The 20,884-nt window shown below is 37.2% G+C and overlaps 1 pseudogene; it reads left to right on the forward strand.

Moving 5' to 3' along the window:
• Positions 1-10,723: 10,723 nt before the first annotated feature.
• Positions 10,724-11,694, forward strand: LOC124083170 (succinate dehydrogenase [ubiquinone] cytochrome b small subunit, mitochondrial-like; annotated as a pseudogene).
• Positions 11,695-20,884: the final 9,190 nt, after the last annotated feature.

Genomic DNA, 20,884 nt, shown 5'->3' on the forward strand with positions numbered 1-20,884 from the left:
TAATAATTAATACCATTCCAAACAGAAAGCACAATGCCCTAGGTAGGTTCACTGATAAATTCTATAAGTATTTAAGAAAAAAATTATGACAATTCTCTACAATCTTTTTTAAAGGATGGAAGCAGAGGGAATACTTCCTAACTCATTCTGTGAAGCCAGCATTACCTTGAAACCCAAATCACACACATTACAAAAAAAGAAAACTGGGCTGGGTGTGTAGTTCAGTGGAAGAGTGCTTACCTACCATGCATGAGGTCCTGAGTTTGATCTCCAACACTACAAAAACAAAAACAAACAAAAAAGGAACATAGATGCAAATATCCTCAACAAAATATTAACAAATGGAATATATAATACAACAATATATAAAAAGAATTATGCACCATGACCAACTGTGATTTGTCTCAAGTCTAATTCAATATTTGAGAATCAATTAATGCAGCCCATTGCATCAATAGAGAAAAATAATCACATAATTATATCACTAGATTCGTGGAAAGCATTTGACAAATCCAACACCTATTCATGATAAAAACTTTTAGTAAACTATGAATAGAAGAAAACCTCCTCATTTTAAGAATATCTATGAGCCAGTTATGGTGGTACATGTTTGTAATCCCAGATATTCAAGAGGCTAACAGGAGAATAATAAATTTAAGGCCAACCTGGGCAACTTAGCAAGGCTCTGTCTCAAATTTTATAAAAAGAAGCAACTTGTATTTGGGGTAAAAAATGGGAGTTCATAACCCACTTGAATCAAATGTATGGAAGATGATATGTCATGAGCTTTGTAATGTTTTGAACAACCAATAAAAAAAAAAAAAGAATTGAGAATGTAACTCAGTGGTAAAGCATTTCCTACCATGTGCAAGGCCCTAGACCCTGGATTCAGTCCCTAATAGTGCTCTAAAAACATAATCCACAAAAAAAGTACAACTAACATCACACTTAATGGTGATAAACTTGAAACTTTCCCACTGGGAACAAGACAAGAATGTCCCCCCATGGGCTGGGGATGTGGCTCAAGTGGTAGCACGCTCACCTGGCATGCACAGGGTCCTGGGTTCGATCCTCAGCACCACATAAAAATAAAATAAAGATGTTGTGTCCACCAGAAACTAAAAAATAAATATTAAAAAATTCTCTCTCTCTAAAAAAATCTTTTTTTTTAAAAAAAAGAATGTCCCCTTTCCCCATCCCTTTTTAATATACTAGAAGTATTAGCTAATGCAATAAGACAAGAAAGTGAAATAAAAGATATACACATTGAGAATAAAGAAATAAGACATTGTTTATAGATGATATGATTATGTAGAAAATTTAAAAAAGGGGCTGGGGTTGTGGCTCAGTGGTAGAGCACTTACCTACCATGTGTGAAGCACTGGGTTCAATTCTCAGCACCACATGTAAATAAATTAATAAATAAAATAAAGGTCCATTGACATTTTAAAAAAGGAAATTCAAAAGAATAGACAAAACAAGATGCATGGTACTAGTCAATTATTGCAAGATTACAGGATTTGAGGTTAATATGCAAAAATCAATGAACATTCAAGTGTGTGAGTGCATATTTGAATCCCAGCTTCTTGGGACACTGAGACAGAAGGATTGCAATTTCAAGAACAGCATGTCAACAAGACAATGATTCATATAAATAAAATAAAAAAGCATTGGGGAGGTAGCTCAAAGGTAGAGTGCTGGTCTTCCATATGGGAGGCCCTGAGTTCTATCTGAGGACTGAAAAACAAAAAGAAATGGAATTTAAAATTAAAACCAGTACCATTTATATCAGCACTCAAAAATTAAATACTTAGGTATAAATCTAACAAGATATATACAAGATCTATATGAAGAAAACTACAATATTCTGATGAATAAACTCAAACAAAAGCTAAATAAGTGAAGAGATAGTCTATGTTCATGGATAAGAAGACTCGATAATGTCAAGTACATTGTTTTTCTCAACTCTTATTGTGTGTGTGTGTGTGTGTGTGTGTGTGTGTAGGAGTAAATCAAGGACCTTGTACATATTCGGCAAGCTCTTACCAACTAAGGTACATCCTCAGGTTTTTCTTAACTTGATCTGTAGTTTCACTGTAATCACAATCAAAATCTGAGAAGTGAGTTCAGTGGCAAAGCACTTTCCTAGCATGTCTGAGGCCATGGGTTTAATCCTCAGCACTGCAAAAACATTTTTTTCTAAATATAAAAAAGAAAATCCCAGCAAGTTATTTTGTGACTATCAACAAAATGTTCCTAAATACTTTAGAGAAAAAAGACCTGGAATAGCAAACATAATATTGAAGGTAAAGGAACAAAGTTAGAGGACTGAAACTACTCAACTTCAAGGCTTGTTATAAAGCTACCATAATCAAAACAGTGGGTATTGGTGAAAACATAGAAAAGTCAATGAATGAAACAGAATTAAGAAAGAGAACCATAGATATAGTTAACTGACTTGACAAAGCAAAGATACTTTTCAAAACAAGTGATGTTGGAACTGGAAATCCATCTGCAACAAAACTGAATCTAGACATGTCTTACACCCTTCACAAAATTTAACTAAAAATGAATGTTAGACCTATCTGAAAGATGCAAAACTATAAAACTCAGAAGATGACAGGAAAAATTCTAGATGACCTCGGGTATAGTAATACCTTTATTTCATTTGTTTGTTTAGCAGAGCTGGGAATAAAACTCAGGCTCTCATACATGCTAGGCAAGCATTCTATCACTGAGCTATATGCCTAGTCCTAGTGGTAACTTTTTAGACACAACACTGAGAGCATGATCCATGAAAGAAATCATTGATAAGCCGGACTTTTCTAAACTTCAAACCATCTGCTCTTAGAAAGACAATGTCAAAAGAATGAGAAGATATGCCACAGCCTGGGACAAAATATTTGCAAAAGATGTGTTTTACAAAGGAATATTATCCAAAATAACAAAGAACTCTTTTTAAAAAATGGTTTTAAAACATTGGCCAAAGACCTAAAAAGCACCTCATTAAAGAAGATATGCAGATGGCAAATAAGCATATGAAAGAATGTTCCACATTATATAGCATCAGGGAAATGTAAATTAAAATAAGAATGAGAGCCCGGTATTGTGGCATGTATCTGTAATCCCAGTGATTGTGGAGACTGAGGCAGGAGGATTGCAAGTATCTAAAAAAAAAGTCTGGGATGTAGCTCAGTGGTACAGTGTCCCTGGGTTCAATCCCCAGTATTGCAAAAATAATGATAAGATGTCACTCTACACTTACTAGAATGGCCCAAATCAGGAATACTAACACCAAATGCTGTGAGATGTGGAGAAGCAGAAGGTCTCATTTATTACTGATGGAAATGCAAAATGGTACAGCTACTTTGGAAGATGGTTTGGTCATTTCTTGCAAAACTAAAAATACTCTTACCATATAGTCCTGCAATCATGCTTCTTGGTATTTACTCCAGTGAGATGAAAACATATGTTCACACAAAAACCTGCACACAGATGTATATGGCATATTTATTCATAATTGCCCAAACCTGGAAATAAACTGTAGTACATCCAGATGATGGAATATTATTCAATGCTAAAAAGAAAGACATGGAGCCATGAAAAGGCATGCAGGAAGCTTAATTACTAAATGAGGGAAATCAATATGAAAAGCACTCAAAATATAGAACATTATGGAAAAGGTAACACTCTGGAGACAGTAAAAAGATCAGGGGTTGGGTTGGGGGAAGGTTTACTAGATGGAGCCCATAAAAGTTTTAGGGCAGTTAAAAGGGTCTCTGTGATATTACAATGATGGATACATATCATTACACATTTGTCCAAATCTATTGAATGTACAATGCCAAGAGGGAACTATATTGTAAACTGTGGACTCTGGATGACAATGATGTGCCAATATAGCTTCATCAATTTTAACAAACATACCAGTCTGGTGAGAGAGATCATAATGGGGAATGCTATGCATTTATAGGAGCACGGAGTTTATGGGAAATTTCTATAACTTCATCTTAATTTTGTTGTGAACCTACAATTACTCTAAAAATATAGATTTTTTTTAAAGCATGATATTGGTTCACAGCACGGTGTTTTTATCCAAGAATCCACTATACCATGATGATAGTCTCTCTTCAAAACAAACCCAAAGGGGCAGTTATACCTGAAATAAACAATTGATTCAGAGTGGCATGGAGATGCTCAAATTTCCAAGACTTATATTTCTGCAGGTTTCCCTAAGGGCTTAAGGTATATGCACCCTTAGTTGAACCAGTGATTTGGAAGGAATTTGGATAATAATTAATGCATTCATTATAAGGAAATTGTCTGGTTCAAGTTATAATATGTGCATGTGTGAGCATTTATAATACAAACATCATCTCAGAAACACCTGCGACTTGATTAAAGCACTTATGGTGGATGACTATGGCCTTCTGAGCTGCAATCATTTTCAGTTGATAAGTGGGAAAATCAGAGCACTTCTAAGTACAAAAACAACTCTAACATCCTCAAATATTTGAACACATTTGAAGTAAATTGATTCAATAAGAAGCTCTAGATATTTTTTCTTTAATTAGTCTTTAGTTTGGTATTTATATGCAATACAATTTTCAATGTATTTCAATAAAAATTAGTGCCTATTCTCATATGTACTTACTGAAGTGTACTTAGCTTCATTGGGAAAATTTTTATTACTGATTTTTATTTAATCGTATTTTTTTCTATTTTTCTGCAAAGTATATAGATACATGTATACTTTTCCCCCTAGTACTGGGGATTGAAACCATGGGTGCTTTGCCACTGAGTTACAATCGCAGCCCTTTTTATTTTATTTTGAGACAGGGTCTCATTAAGTTTCTGAGGCTGGACTGAAAACTTGCAATTCACCTGCCTAGACTCCCCAGTCACAGGGATTACAGGGGTGTGCCACCACACCCGACTCTCATTTGTATATTGCTATTTTACATTTAAATGTCAGATATACTAAATTTTTATTTGTTGCAATATTAAAGCTGATTAATATTTAAAACTTCGGTCTGAAAGTTATTGAAATAAACATATTGAAAAAATTAGAAAAGGATAGTGCACATAAAGAGTTAAAGGTTTGATATTTGTTTTTCCACAGCATCAACAAAACAGTCCGCTACTTGAGTTTTTTTTTTTTTTTTCCCAATGTAAACAGCAAAGAGGTGTTTATTGCAAGCTAGCTCGGTCCTCTGTGCCCGCTACTTGAGTTTTGTATTAGGACCCAAACTTGCAGCAAAAGAACAAAGATGATTTGGTAGAGACAAAGTTAAATTGGCCAATTCATGAGGGAAAAAAAGAAAAAAAAGTGATTCTTAAAAATATGGTATGTCAGTAAAAGGCGAAAGATTTATAGGATCTGAAGAGAAACCAGTTTTAAGAGGGAAATTCATTGCCTGGAGTTCATTCTTCAATAAAAGAAAAAACCAACAAATAAATGAACTCACACTCCATCTCAAAACCCTAGAAAAGGAAGAGCAAAACAACAGCAAATATAGTAGAAGGCAAGAAATAATTAAAATCAGAGCGGAAATAACGAAATTGAAACAAAACAAAAAAACATTGAAAAAATTGATAAAACTAAAAGTTGGTTCTTCAAAAAAATAAATAAGATCGACAGACCCTTAGCCATGCTAACGAAGAGAAGAAGAGAGAGAACTCAAATTACCAACATACGAGATGAAAAAGGCAATATCACAACGGACACTACAGAAATATAGAAGATAATTAGAAATTATTTTGAAACCCTATATTCCAATAAAATAGAAGATAGTGAAAATATTGATAAATTTCTTAAGTCATATGATTTGCCCAGATTGAGTCAGGAAGATACACACAATTTAAACAGACCAATAACAAAGGAGGAAATAGAAGAAGCCATCAAAAGACTACCAACCAAGAAAAGCCCTGGACCGGATGGATATACAGCGGAGTTTTACAAAACCTTCAAAGAAGAATTAATACCAATACTTTTCAAGTTATTTCATGAAATAGAAAAAGAAGGAAATCTTCCAAATTCATTCTATGAGGCCAGCATCACCCTGATCCCGAAACCAGACAAAGACACTTCAAAGAAAGAAAACTACAGACCAATATCTCTAATGAACATAGATGCAAAAATCCTCAATAAAATCCTGGTGAATCGAATACAAAAGCATATCAAAAAAATAGTGCACCATGATCAAGTAGGATTCATCCCTGGGATGCAAGGCTGGTTCAATATACAGAAATCAATAAATGTGATTCACCACATCAATAGACTTAAAGATAAGAACCACATGATCATCTCGATAGATGCAGAAAAAGCATTCGACAAAGTACAACATCCTTTTATGTTCAAAACATTAGAAAAACTAGGGATAACAGGATCTTACCTCAACATCGTAAAAGCTATATATACTAAGCCTCAGGCTAGCATTATTCTGAATGGAGAAAAACTGAAGGCATTCCCTCTAAAATCTGGAACAAGACAGGGATGCCCTCTATCAACTCTTCTATTCAATATAGTTCTCGAAACACTGGCCAGAGCAATTAGACAGATGAAAGAAATTAAAGTCATAAAAATAGGAAAAGAAGAACTTAAATTATCACTATTTGCGGATGATATGATAATATATCTAACAGACCCCAAAGGGTCTACAAAGAAACTGCTAGAGTTAATAAATGAATTCAGCAAAGTGGCAGGATATAAAATCAACACACATAAATCAAAGGCATTCCTGTATATCAGCGACAAATCTGAAATGGAAATGAGGACAACCACACCATTCACAATATCCTCAAAAAAAAATAAAATACTTGGGAATCAATCTAACAAAAGAGGTGAAAGGTTTATACAATGACAACTACAGAAACCTAAAGAGAGAAATAGAAGAAGACCTTAGAAGATGGAAAAATATACCCTGTTCATGGATAGGAAGAACGAACATCATCAAAATGGCGATATTACCCAAAGTTCTCTATAGGTTTAATGCAATGCCAATCAAAATCCCAAGGGCATTTCTTGTAGAAATAGATAAAGCAATTATGAAATTCATATGGAACAACAAAAGACCCAGAATAGCAAAAGCAATTCTAAGCAGGAAGTGTGAGTCAGGCGGTATAGCAATACCAGACTTCGAACTATACTACAGAGCAATAGTAACAAAAACAGCATGGTACTGGTACTAAAAACAGGCGGGTGGAACAATGGTACAGAATAGAGGACACAGAGACCAATCCTCAAAATTACAACTTTCTTATATTTGATAAAGGGGCTAAAAGCATGCAATGGAGGAAAGATAGTATCTTCAACAAATGGTGCTGGGAAAACTGGAAATCCATATGCAACAAAATGAAACTGAATCCCTTTCTCTCACCATGCACAAAAGTTAACTCAAAATGGATCAAAGAGCTTGATATCAAATCAGAGACTCTGCGCCTGATAGAAGAAAAAGTTGGCTCTGATCTACATATTGTTGGGTCGGGCTCCAAATTCCTTAATAGGACGCCCATAGCACAAGAGTTAATAACTAGAATCAACAAATGGGACTTACTCAAACTAAAAAGTTTTTTCTCAGCAAGAGAAACAATAAGAGAGGTAAATAGGGAGCCTACATCATGGGAACAAATTTTTACTCCTCACACTTCAGATAGCGCCCTAATATCCAGAGTATACAAAGAACTCAAAAAATTAAACGATAAGAAAACAAATAACCCAATCAACAAATGGGCCAAGGACCTGAACAGACACTTCTCAGAGGAGGACATACAATCAATCAACAAGTACATGAAAAAATGCTCACCATCTCTAGCAGTCAGAGAAATGCAAATCAAAACCACCCTAAGATACCATCTCACTCCAGTAAGATTGGCAGCCATTATGAAGTCAAACAACAAAGTGTGTTAGGTCTGTAAACAAGTCAGGATGGCGCCTGGCATTTTGCCAGGGGAATGTTAGAGTCTGTAAACAAGTCTGGATGGCGCCTGGCATTTTGCCAGAGGGAGTGGTTTGTGAAGTAATGCCAGCAAGCCATGGAGTGTGGAGATTCCTTATTGGTTGACTGCTGTATCGAATTTATGCTAATTAAGATAAGCTGTGTGGAATGTATAAATACCCCTCCTGTCCTATAATAAACGGCTCCCACTCCTGCTGTATCAATGTACACAAATTTCTCGTCACCCCTCCGATTATTCTGCTGCAGCCGGACTGCGGCAGATGGTGGCCCATACCGGGAGCCCCGGGACACTCGGGGGTAAGTGACGAAAAAAAGCTGATCGTCCATAGATAGGACAGGAGCAAATCTGCTCGTCCCTAGACAGATAGGACTAGAGAAAAAATGGCCATTTCGAGAAAATGGAGAAGATTGATGCAGTATGTTTGTGTCTTGTTTTGTCTTGGTGTATTGTATTGTCTTTGTGATGAAAATATGGAAGGGGTGAGAAGTAAATTACTAAGGGAAGGAGGCACCCCAGTGGAACCAAGAATAGTTAGGGCATGTGTTGATGGAAGCCCAGGAACTCTAGTAAGAAAGAAAAAGAAAGTTCAGAAGAAGAAGGATTATCAGGAAAAAAGTTGCAGCAAAAGGCTATTACTGAATACTTTTCGTTACCGGAGGGTGCGTGAAACGGCGCAGCGGCTGCCACGTGCGCGAGCCGGTCATGGCGCAGCAAGGACTTTCCAAGCAACGGCAGCGGGCTCTTCCCCGCTCCCCACCTGGGGAGCGGGATGCCACTGCGAGAGCCCAAATCCAGACCTGACCCGGAGGCCCAGTCTCAAAAGCTTTTGCTCCCTGTGCCTGGTAGCAGTTTGAGTCCGGGACACTCCCCAGGGCCATCTGGGGCTGCCCAGGACACTGCAGCCGGCAGAAGACGCTACCAGCGTCCCTGATGTTTGGTCATTTTCAATGCCAATAACTAAGCTACAATGGTTCTCCCATACCTGGAGGCTGATGAATAATGAGCACTATTAAGGCTTATTTTAAATGTAAAAAACCTTGAGATAATGTACTAAATTGTTCAGAAGGTTGTTTTCTTAGTGGAATGCTACAGGATTTTCTTTAGCCAGCGTTGCGGAGTTCCTGCCTTAGTCCCAGTGCCAATGAAGACGAGGGTGGAAGAATTTCCAGTGTTGCTGAGAACCGGACGAGACTTCGGATCAAGCTAGCTGCCTGCAGAACTTACCTGGACTGTGATTCAAGCTAGCTACCTGCAGAACTTACCTGGACTGTGATTTACCTGGACTGTGAGTTAATCTATTGAGACACTGCTTTACCTGGACTGAGACAACAAACTGTAATCTACAACAAATTGTAACTTGGTATCTTTACTAACGGTATCATTACTGGTATAATTTTTCCAAGGGCTTCTTGCATGGAGCCATCAAGTGGCTTGGTATTGTGGCATTTTGTATCCTCCCCTTCTGCTTGTAGCAGATTATTTATGGTGTTTGTGTAAAAACCACTATGGTCGTTATTTAAATTAAACAAAAGGGGGAAATGTTAGAGTCTGTAAACAAGTCAGGATGGTGCCTGGCATTTTGCCAGGGGAATGTTAGAGTCTGTAAACAAGTCTGGATGGCGCCTGGCATTTTGCCAGAGGGAGTGGTTTGTGAAGTAATGCCAGCAAGCCATGGAGTGTGGAGATTCCTTATTGGTTGACTGCTGTATCGAGTTTATGCTAATTAAGATAAGCTGTGTGGAATGTATAAATACCCCTCCTGTCCTATAATAAACGGCTCCCACTCCTGCTGTATCAATCTACACAAGTTGCTCGTCACCCCCCGGTTATTTTGCTGTAGCCGGACTGCGGCACAAGTACTGGCGAGGAAGTGGGGAAAAGGGTACTCTTGTACATTGCTGGTGGGACTGCAAATTGGTGCAGCCAATTTGGAAAGCAGTATGGAGATTCCTGGGAAAGCTGGGAATGGAACCACCATTTGACCCAGCTATTGCCCTTCTCGGACTATTCCCTGAAGACTTTAAAAGAGCGTACGACAGGGATACTGCCACATCGATGTTCATAGCAGCACAATTCACAATAGCTAGACTGTGGAACCAACCCAGATGCCCTTCAATAGATGAATGGATAAAAAAAAATGTGGCATTTATACACAATGGAGTATTACGCAGCACTAAAAAATGACAAAATCATGGAATTTGCAGGGAAATGGATGGCATTAGAGCAGATTATGCTAAGTGAAGCTAGCCAATCCCTAAAAAACAAATGCCAAATGTCTTCTTTGATATAATGAGAGCACCTAAGAACAGAGCAGGGAGGAAGAGCAGGAGGAAAAGAGTAACATTAAACAGAGACATGAGGTGGGAGGGAAAGGGAGAGAAAAGGGAAATTGCATGGAAATGGAAGGAGACCCTCATTGTTACACAAAATTACATATAAGAGGTTGTGAGGGGAATGGGGAAAAAAACAAGGAGAGAAATGAATTGTAGTAGATGGGGTAGAGAGAGAAGATGGGAGGGGAGGGGAGGGGGGATAATAGAGGATAGGAAAGGTAGTAGAATACAACAGACACGAATATGGCATCATGTAAAAATGTGGATGTGTAACCGATGTGATTCTGCAATCTGTAATTGGGGTAAAAATGGGAGTTCATAACCCACTTGAATCTAATGTATGAAATATGATATGTCAAGAGCTTTGTAATGTTTTGAACAACCAATAAAAAAATAAATAAATAAAATGACAAGAGTCACACAAAAAAAATATGGTATGTCGGAACGACCTTGAGCGCTCAAAAGCGAGGCGGCGGGTTCTCTTGAGGCTGGGTGTCCTCTGCGGTGCTCAAGGAGGCCTAGCTCTGTCCTCTGAACCCCATTGGTCAGACCTGCTCATATCTCAGCATTTCTCCAGGACCGACCTACCCCAGGATGGACTGGAACACAGCACATTCACCTGTCACCAAACCGCCATTCTGGTTTCAAGGCTGCATCTCTTCACTGGACTAGCGAGAGGGCTGTCAGTGTTTTGCTCCTGGGCCTGCTTCCAGCTGAATATTTGAATCCTTGCTCTGCAATGGACTACTCCTTGGCTGCAGTCCTCACTCTTCATAGTCACTGGGGCCTTGGACAAGTTGTCACTGACTATGTTCATGGGGATGCATCGCAGAAAGCTGCCAAGGCAGGCCTTTTGCCACTCTCAGCTTTAACCTTTGCTGGTCTTTGTTTTTTCAACTATCATGACGTGGGCATCTGCAAAGCTGTTGCCATGCTGTGGAAGCTTTGACCTTTTTGTCTTGAGAATTGATTGTATGCCTCTGCCTCTGTTCTGTCATTTAACTCACAATAAGGAGGAAATAACAGAAAGTTTATTGGTGGACAAACCTTCTTCTAATTACATGATTATTTTAGAATTTAATTGTTGAGGAAGAGGTTTGAGAGGAAATGTATTCAAGAAATTATGAGACCCAGTTCTGCATTCTGGTGAGTTAATGGGGTTGTCTTCAAGTTCATGAGACAGTATGACTAAACTTTACATATGAGCTTTTGCTTTTGTCAGTCTCTTAAAGAGAATTTAGCTTTATTATTATCAGTATATGATCATTTCTGCATTTGTCTTGGAAATAATGGACAAAGGGAAAGACTGTTAATTCATGACTTTGCAAAAATTAGATAGTGTTTACTTTTGGAAACTTCCCTGTCTGTTTAGTTGATACCAGCTACTGATGGTTTTATGTCCTAGGGAAACTTTAAAATTAGGAGATGCTAAAATCTCAAATTACAGATTTCTATATCCTAGGAAGGAAAGATTGGAGAGCTTCTGAATTTAGAGATGCTCAAGTTAGAGAAAGAAGTCTTCCTTGTAGACATATCAGAATATTAAAAATTCCAAACAGATGTAATTCTCCAATGTGTTTTACTTGTCCTAAAATAATCTGTCCACAAATATAATACTAAAAATAATAAATTACTTTCCCACTGTGGGAATTGGTAATAAGAAAATGCATTCCATGAAAAGAAAATTTAAAAATTAAATAAAATGTTATACAATAAAAAATATATAGTATGTAACATTTATTGACCTTTTTTTTTTTTTTTGGTACCAGGGATTGAACCCAGGTGTGCTTAACCACTGAGCCACATCCTCAGCTCTTTTTATATTACATTTAGGGACAGAATCTTGCTGATTTTCTTAGGGCCTCAGTTGCTGAGGCTGGCTTTGAATTTATGACCCTGCTGCCTCAGCTTCCAGAACCACTGGGATTACAGACGTGCACTACCACACCCTGCACATTTACTGATTTTTCACCACACTGTGCTAGTCACCCTGAAACTAAAGAATAAACAAACACTTTTCACAATTCTGCATGAATGGGCAGTAGAAGATGGTTTTCAACATAATGTCTCAATACTGTGACTATCTACAACTCCAAATTTTTAATCCACTCCTCTTAAGCAACTAGAGGACTGATTTAAAAATAAGAGGCATAAAAATGAAACCTCTAGCTCATATTTATTTATTTATTTATTTTTAGTTGTAGATGGACACAATACCTTTATTTTATTTATTTTTATGAGCTGCTGAGGATGGAACCCAGTGCCTCCCATGTACTAGGCAAGTGCTATACCATTGAACTACAATCCCAGCCCCTCCAGCTCATATTTTAAAGTAAGGATTCAAATGGTTCCCAAATAAGGATAAACATAAGATGTCTACTGACACTATTTTTTAACAAACAGCAAGAAAAACCCACATGGGACTTGCAAAGAAGTGGTAGAACAAAAACGATATAATAAAGGATATAGATTACAAATGAAGGGCACACTTTGGAAGAATAAAATTTTATGTAATTGTTTCAATTCTCAAGAAGACTGGAGAAGATATAGCCTTGGCAAAACAAAAAAAGAATGTTAAATAACTTCAACTCTATTTCTAATTATCCATATAATCTATACAGAAACAAACAGCAACATCAATAAAACACTTCAAGAATCTCTTTCTTGTTGGGTGTGGTGGCACACACCTATAATCCCAGCTACTTGGAAGGTGAGTCAGGAGGATTGCAAGTTTAAGATCAGCCTCTGTGGGACACTGTCTGAAAAAAAAAGAAAAAATGATGGGAGTACAGGTAATGTAAGAAACAGGCTACTTAACCCCAGCTAATCCAGTGTGGAAGAGATCTCTGAGTCTACCTATGAAAGTATCTAATAGCTTAAAAAATTCCATTATTTCATTTTAGACTCTGATGAAAACAATGCTAGTCAGCTGAGTCAAGTGTGTGCATTCCTTCCTCAACCCCAGACATCTTCCTAATGGTTCATTAAGCAGCTAATTAGGTTTACAATACTCTCAGCCACAGGATTACAAATCCCACCCAGTGGACATACCTTTGGCATGTTTTTTGCTCTTGGTGATTCTCACTGTTTTGCTATTCAGAGGCAGTACAAAAAAGATTTGTGTATTCTACAAAAGTTTATACTTTAGGCAGCCTGTCAATGCACTGATTTTGGTCTGCTTTGTTGAATATACTTCAAAAGAGGAGTAATGCTGGGCACAGTGATTCACACCTGTAATCCCAGTAACAGGAAATGCTGAGGCAGGAGGATTGCAAGTTGAAGGACAGCCTCAGCAATTTAGGGAGACTCTGTATCAATAAAAAGGGAGAAAGGGTTGAGGGATGCAGCTCAGGGTAACCTGTGCCCCTGGGGTCTATCCCAGTGTGTGTGTGTGTGTGTGTGTGTGTGTGTGTGAGCGACGTGGGTAATTCCACAGCTTAAATCTAAAAGAGTCCCAATGGAGTGGCTTGTGTCTCTAGTTCCAGCTACTCAGGAAGCTGAGACAGGAAGATCACTTGAGCCCAGGAGTTCAAAGCCAACCAGGAAAAAAAGCAAGACCCAGTCTCAAAAATAAAACAAAAAGTAAATGAAGAAACTCACTACAGTTGATGGGTAAGTGTCAAAACAGTGAAACAGACAGCACACCTAAGGTCAGATGATGATGTGTAGTTCTTTTGTGAAAAGGAATACTTTATTCTCATGGCCTAAAGAAAATTCCAATACATAGATACAAAATCCACTTATTTGGCTCTTAAGATGATAGAGTATTGTCATGGCCCTCTTATGTAGAATTTTTGCCCTGGTTCTGTTTTGAAAAAATACTAGTTTGTGGATAGCCACAACTTACAAAATGGCTATTTAAAATGGAATTTTTATTTTTGTTATAAGAATATTCACAATAATTGGGTTTACTCTGTTATTTTATAAATACATTATTTTATATACTTCAAACAAACATTTTGTTTGATTTCTGGAACTTTTTTAATCATAAATCATTGTCTTAAAATAAGAAAAAATTAAACTGACATCATATTGTCTGGATTACAGTTCATAAGTGCTGACATCTAGTGGTTGTTGCTAGTCTTTTGATAGCAGACTAGGTTGTCTGTGACTTATATCACAATACGTAGTTTGAAAAAGATTTATCTCAGAGACTAATATAATATTCCCATGTCTTGGGCATGTAATAAATTTTATGTACTTTTTTCCCTCTAAAAATGTATTTATTTTAAAATTTAGGGAATTTATTTCTCCTTATAAACCCCTATGAATTTTAAAATAATTTTGTTAAGAATTCTGAAAACTTTGAGGCTGGGACTGGGGCTCAGTGGTGGAGCACTCACTGTGCACATATGAGGTACTGGGTTCAATCCTCAGCACCACATAAAAATAAAATAAAGGTATTGTGTCTCCATCTACAACTAAAAAAAATACATATTTAAAAAAATAATTCTGAAACCTTAGAATTAAAGCAGAGTTCTTTTCTCCACTCCTCCATCCTCTTCCTCCTCCTTCTTTTCTTCTTTTTCAATTTAGGACTGGATATCAAACCCAGGACCTAACATATACTAGAGAAGCACACTGTCAGTGAGCTACATCTGAGCCTCAAATGCAGAGTTCTCAAAGTTATTTTCCTCTACAAGTATGACAGTCACAAGTGCAGTATTTTCCCATCATAACTTCCTGCTGTATGCATATAATTTTAAGTTTTTCTTTTTTGTCTGTTTATGAAAGCAGATAGCATCACTGGATATCCATGATGCTTAAATTTAATATGGTTTCATGGGAGATTAAATCTAGTACCATTGTGGTGATTAGAAAACTTTGGAATGAAAACATATACTTATTAGGTATGTGCTTTCCTAAGGACACAAAATGAATTCTCATGAACCTTATTGAGAAGTTTTAGGATAAGGAAAACAAATATGCCATTGAATAATTGCAATTTAGTGTGATAGATTATATGAGCTATGATAAAGGATAGCAGGGGGAAAAGAACAAAAAAAGGAGATTATTGGAGAGATGAGCAAAATACGTCACATGGGTGTAATCCCTGAACAAGGATTTGGAGTTATCCAGTTGACAAAATAGAGGAAGTCTGGACACTCACTTATTTATTAACCATCCAATAAATATTTATTGAGCACCTGCTGTCATGAGCCATTCGTGGACTGTGTGTGGACTCTGTTGCCCATAGTAGCCTCCTGAGGTGATAAGTCTGGCACTGGGAACTCCCTGGCGCACTCTCCTCAGGAATTGACCACCTGATGCAGGTGAACTTCCCCCTCAAGCTCTGCCTAAGATCCCACACAGCACCTGAGATGGATGTGACATGCCAAGATGTCAATCAACCTACTGACTGCAAGACATCACAAAGGAAGACTCCACCTTGAAACCTTACCCCTACCTTTGATGTACCCCCTTAAATAAAATACTGGAGCCATTTTGTCTAGTTCAATTTGTCTAGTTCAAGAACCCATGTGGTGGCTGGGGATATAGCTTAGTTGGTGGAGTGCTTTCCTCTCACGCAAAAGGCCTGGGTTCAATCCCCAGCATCACGAAAACAAAAAAATAAAATAAAATAAAAAACCTATGTGGACTAGATCTATCAGGGGCTTCATTTTTGTAAATATATTTCTGAGTGTTTGTGTTTTAATATTTGTTAATTATTTGTGATATTAAGATTTAAGGTGGCTATTTAGGGTGGCTTGGATTCCTCTGGTCAGAAGAACCCCCCAATGAGACGCTGGCTGTCCTCTCCCCGAAAACCTACTCTATACCTAGTGGAGTACAAAATGTGCAGAGGGTGGAGATGTAAATGGCATTTTCGGAGTATGTTGCTAGTAAAGCAGCAACTAGAAGAAACTGGGGAAGCAGGAGAAAATGAAGGTATGCAGTCAGAAAAGACAAATCCTATATCCACCACACTTACTTGCTGTATAAACTTAAGCAAATAACAAACATTAAATATCACATGCCCCATCTGTACAATGGGAGGAAAAACTGTTTCATAGGTGATTGTGCAAGTTAAATGAACCAATAGACATGAAAGTTCCTCTCCTGGTTTCAAGACTAAAATATTATATTCATCAGCTTTTGCTATATAAAAGCTAAAGAAATATTTGTAACATTTGTTTTCAAGCTCACTGGTTTTCAGACCAATTTCAGATCAGCCGATCTAGGCTTGATTTGAGTAGGAGATTCTGCTTCCAGCTGTGGATTCAGCCCACTTATATCATTCTGGGCTCAAGCTGTAGAGATACAGGCTACCAGGGTATGGTCTTCTCATGGTGATGCCAAAAGCACAAATGTAACCATGCAAACCTCTCCTCATGTCACATTCCTAATATCCCACCAATCAAAGCAACTAGATGGCCAATGAACTTTGTGCCTCTCTAGAGCCATGATCTATCTGGGTATAAATGTATATACTACTGAGGGGAATAAGATTTGGCAGTAATTTGTTTTGCTATATCTTTTATTACAGGGGTCTTATATGCTATCCTAAGGAGCTTGAATTTCATCCTGAAGGCAATGGAGAAAGACATGGTCAAATCTGTGATTTTAGCCTCTCATGGTGATACATGCCTGTAATCCCAGCTACTTAAGTAGCTGAGGCAGTAAGATTACAAATTCGAGGACAGCCTAGGCAATTTAGTGAGATGCTGTCTCAAAATAAAATTTTAAAAGGTCTGGGAATGTAACTCAGTGGTAGTGTGCTTGCCTAGCATGCAGAGGCCCTAAATTTAATCCCTAGTATCACAATAAACTGAATCTGAGATACTAGAATGCTCGTTCTTCTTATGCCACAGAGGGTGAAACTGAAAAGGGAAGAGACTAAAAACAAAAATGCCAGTTGCAGTAATTTCTTGGTCTACAGATGACAAAAATCTGAACTGGCAATACTCTTTTTTCCTGCGTGGATGTAAGAAACTCTATTAAAACAAGAGAGCAGTCCAATAAGGTTTAATCCTGGATCTCCATACTGAAGGATTTATTAGTTTTATTTTATTTGCCTTTTTTATTAGGTTATTGAATAAATCTGATCAGAGCAGTTCTTCCTTTTGACTTGAAAACTAGAATTAATCTTAAATCATATAAACCAATGTCTGATAAATAAAGAAAGTGAAGCTCAATCCGACATGTGTAAGAGGCACATCTTATACTGGCTTGTGAAGGTTGGTAGTCAAATTTTCAGGAATTTTGTGAATCTGTTGATTTACCCAGCCATCATTAAAAATCAGTTAGATGGGCTGGGGTTATGGCTCAGAGGTAGAGCACTTACTTGCCTAGCATGTGTGAGGCACTGGGTTCGATCCTCAATAACACATAAAAATAAGTAAAATAAAAGTATGGTGTCCATCTACAACTAAAAATATTTTTAAAAATCAATTATATAAACTTCCAATGAAATAAGTTATTCTAAAAATAAAGGATAACCACTTCTGCTTTCAGCCAAGATGAAGTAACAAGAAATGGATTCACTTGCCCAGTTGGAAAAAAAGAAAATTTCAAAAAAATCTGGAGGTGCTGATGTTGCCATACAATTTCTGAAGCTGTTCTTGATGAGTCCATTCATACAATGATAAACATGGAAAATGCCTCTCTTTCTCACTTACATCAAGCTATGTCCCTTTTGCTCCCAGGGTGCCATATAAAGTGTTCCTTGGATTTCTTTTAGTAATCCTCTCCTTGAGGATTCCAAGACAAATCAATGAAGCTGAGTCAGTACCTAAGACACACAATTTACTCTTTGATCCATCTTTTGTCTCAGGTTTATGGTTAGGGGAAATGTCCAGGTGTGGGAGATTGGAGGGGGAAAAAAGAAAAGTAAAAGAAGAAAAGCAAATGAAAAGTAGGTCCAGACATGTCTAAATGCTGGTTTTGACTCAATAGGAGCTATTGTGGTATTCAAGCTTGGGGTAGCTTTCCATTTTTCCTCTGGTGGTAAGAACTCGTCTTAAACTTTCTTTGACCTAATTTTCTCCACAAGGATAAGTCTGGGCAGTACATTTGGAGCCAGACTTTGGTTACCTAAGGAAATTGAAACAAGTGTCAAATCAGTCATTTCAGGGTATCCTGTAACAGAGTAGCCAACAGCTTGCAGAGCAACATGCCCAAGTTTTATGTTGACTCCTATGACACCTACCTCACCCATGATTCTCCATCCATGAAAAAGACACCCTGTGTAGTAGGAAACACAACAAGAATGTGAAAGACTACTATCAGAAATGGGCAGATAGCAAGCTGTGAGCCCAGCTAACTAAACAATGGCAGCATTTCAACAAGGAAGGAAGGAAGGATATCTCTTACTCTATTCTCTGCTCCTCATCTCCCTCCCACCTCTCCTCAGTTTACTGAGTCCTTCCTATTCTGGTATGATACCAGCACCCTATATGGTGGTGGGGTGTGGGGGGGAGGGAAGGTTATAAAAAGAGCAAACCTGGCCCCTGAATCTCTCTGGCTTCTTGTCCCATCAGGTGACTGCTCTCTTCCTCTCACATGCACTCTCAGCATGATGCCATCTAGCATGTTGTGATGTAGCCAAGGAAGCCCTCAGCAGGGGCTGAACTGAGGGGATCGCATGATCATAGACATTCAACCTCTAAAACTATGAGTTAAATATACCTCTATTCTTTATACCTGATCCAGCTTCAGTAATTTATTATAATAATAGAAAAAAGACTAAGATAATCAGTTTTGTATTACTTGTTCTACTTTGCCAAGAGACCATGGTACTATGATTCTGAGTGATTTCTAAAAGCATGAAACAGAAGATTTACTCCCTCTTCCTATCAAAAAGAGAATAGTTTGGGAAGAACTGGTAGGACCAAAAAAATGCAGTTATTTGTTATATGAAATATGAAAAAAAAATTGTCAACTCTTTTAGTTAAAAAAGTGTTGATTCATATTGTCTAATATCTTAGCTTCCTATATTTACTTAACCAATGAGAAAAGAGTAATTACATAGATTTTTAAATCCCATTAAGCTATTTCCTTAAATGATATACCAATGTGTATATTTTATGTTCTCTCTCTGTTACTGAATCTGGTATTTATATTTTTGTGGATCTCAAATGAAGGTTCAGAAGGATGCATGTGAAAAGGTAGGAAGAATGTAAAATAACTCTTTTTCCTTCTTTTGGATAACTTTAGTGTAAACTAAGGAATATATACCAGTATGAGATAACAGGAGAAAATGGAGGCACTGAGGGGTTAAATGTCTTAACTTCCCTTAAGGCAGAAATGAACTGAGTCTGTGTTTCTTGACTCCTGCATCAGCAAATCTCTGTCTGCTGCTTAACTTATGACTGCATATTATCTACTCAAATCATAGTCTCATATTATCTATCAAAGCAATCTGATAAATGCTGTAGGGGAACATCTATGTTGCATTTTGATATTTGTTCACGACTGCTGTCCATGTAGTTGCAGAAGATTTTCATGTTTAGGGTCTTTGTAGAAAGACACAAAAGTATTACAGGACAGTAGAGAGCATTTTGACAAATCATAACCCTCTAGGAACGCAATTTTGTGACAGTGTTTTTTTTTTTTTTTTAATATCTCTTGTAATTCTCCAGAGGCAGAATGCTGGCAAGTACAGGAAAATTTAAAACTCTGGAGGTTTAAAACATACTTGTAACTCTTCTATCAAATGATTTAGTTCAGGCAGGGGTTTTATAGAGCTCAATTCTAATATTAGACAAATCAGTCCACTTATCTCTAGCTGACCTATTTGTTCATCCATCCAAGTCATTATCATAATCTCTCTATAGCTTCTGTGTTCTGTAAGATAATTAGCACATATGGAATCCATTTGTTGTGGGCAGTACAACCTGCTTGACGATAAGTTTAATTAACCTAAATATTACATTTATGAAAACATTTTTCCTCCAAGACAAGTGGCCGGTAATTAAATAAAACAAGTAAGATGTACCTTGATGATAGTAGTCAGGCAAATGCAAAACCCTCCTCATTCCAGGTGTGTATTCTGTTCTATACAGCAATGCTAGAGACCTCTTTGCTACATCATTGAGTATATCCAGTATTTTATGGAGGTCTATCCAGATGGCTGTGCAGTGATGATGTCTACTCAACCATTATACTATATTAGCACCTTCATGTATTTTTAAATGATATTTGAAAACTGTTCACAAAATAGGAACTGTGTACTGCAGGAAATATACAAATGCATGTATTTATGTATTTATTATATATACATATTGTGCATATTCATGATTACATATGAAAATATGTATTTCCTATACATAAATATATATGCACATCTATATATTTTTACCATATGATATAGAAGGCCAGTTTTCTTCTTTAGGATTGCTGCTTAAACAGCTTTGACATGAGCAGGAAAGTTAAGGAGGGTAGTAAACACTTCACTTGAGTTTTTCAGTAGCCTTTCTTTTTCTTTTCACATTTTTTATTGTGCCTTATAGTTACACATAATGATGGGATTTGTTGTTACATGTTTGTACATGCACACAACATAACAATATAATTAGACCAATATCACTTTCACTCCCCAGAACTTCCCCCTCAGTAACTCTTTTAAGTTCACTTCTACAAACATAACTGCT

Source organism: Marmota monax, unplaced genomic scaffold (assembly GCF_021218885.2).
Source record: "Marmota monax isolate L192 unplaced genomic scaffold, Marmota_monax_Labrador192_F-V1.1 WCK01_AAM20220418_F8-fsc00013, whole genome shotgun sequence".
Classification (NCBI taxonomy): Eukaryota; Metazoa; Chordata; class Mammalia; order Rodentia; family Sciuridae; genus Marmota; species Marmota monax.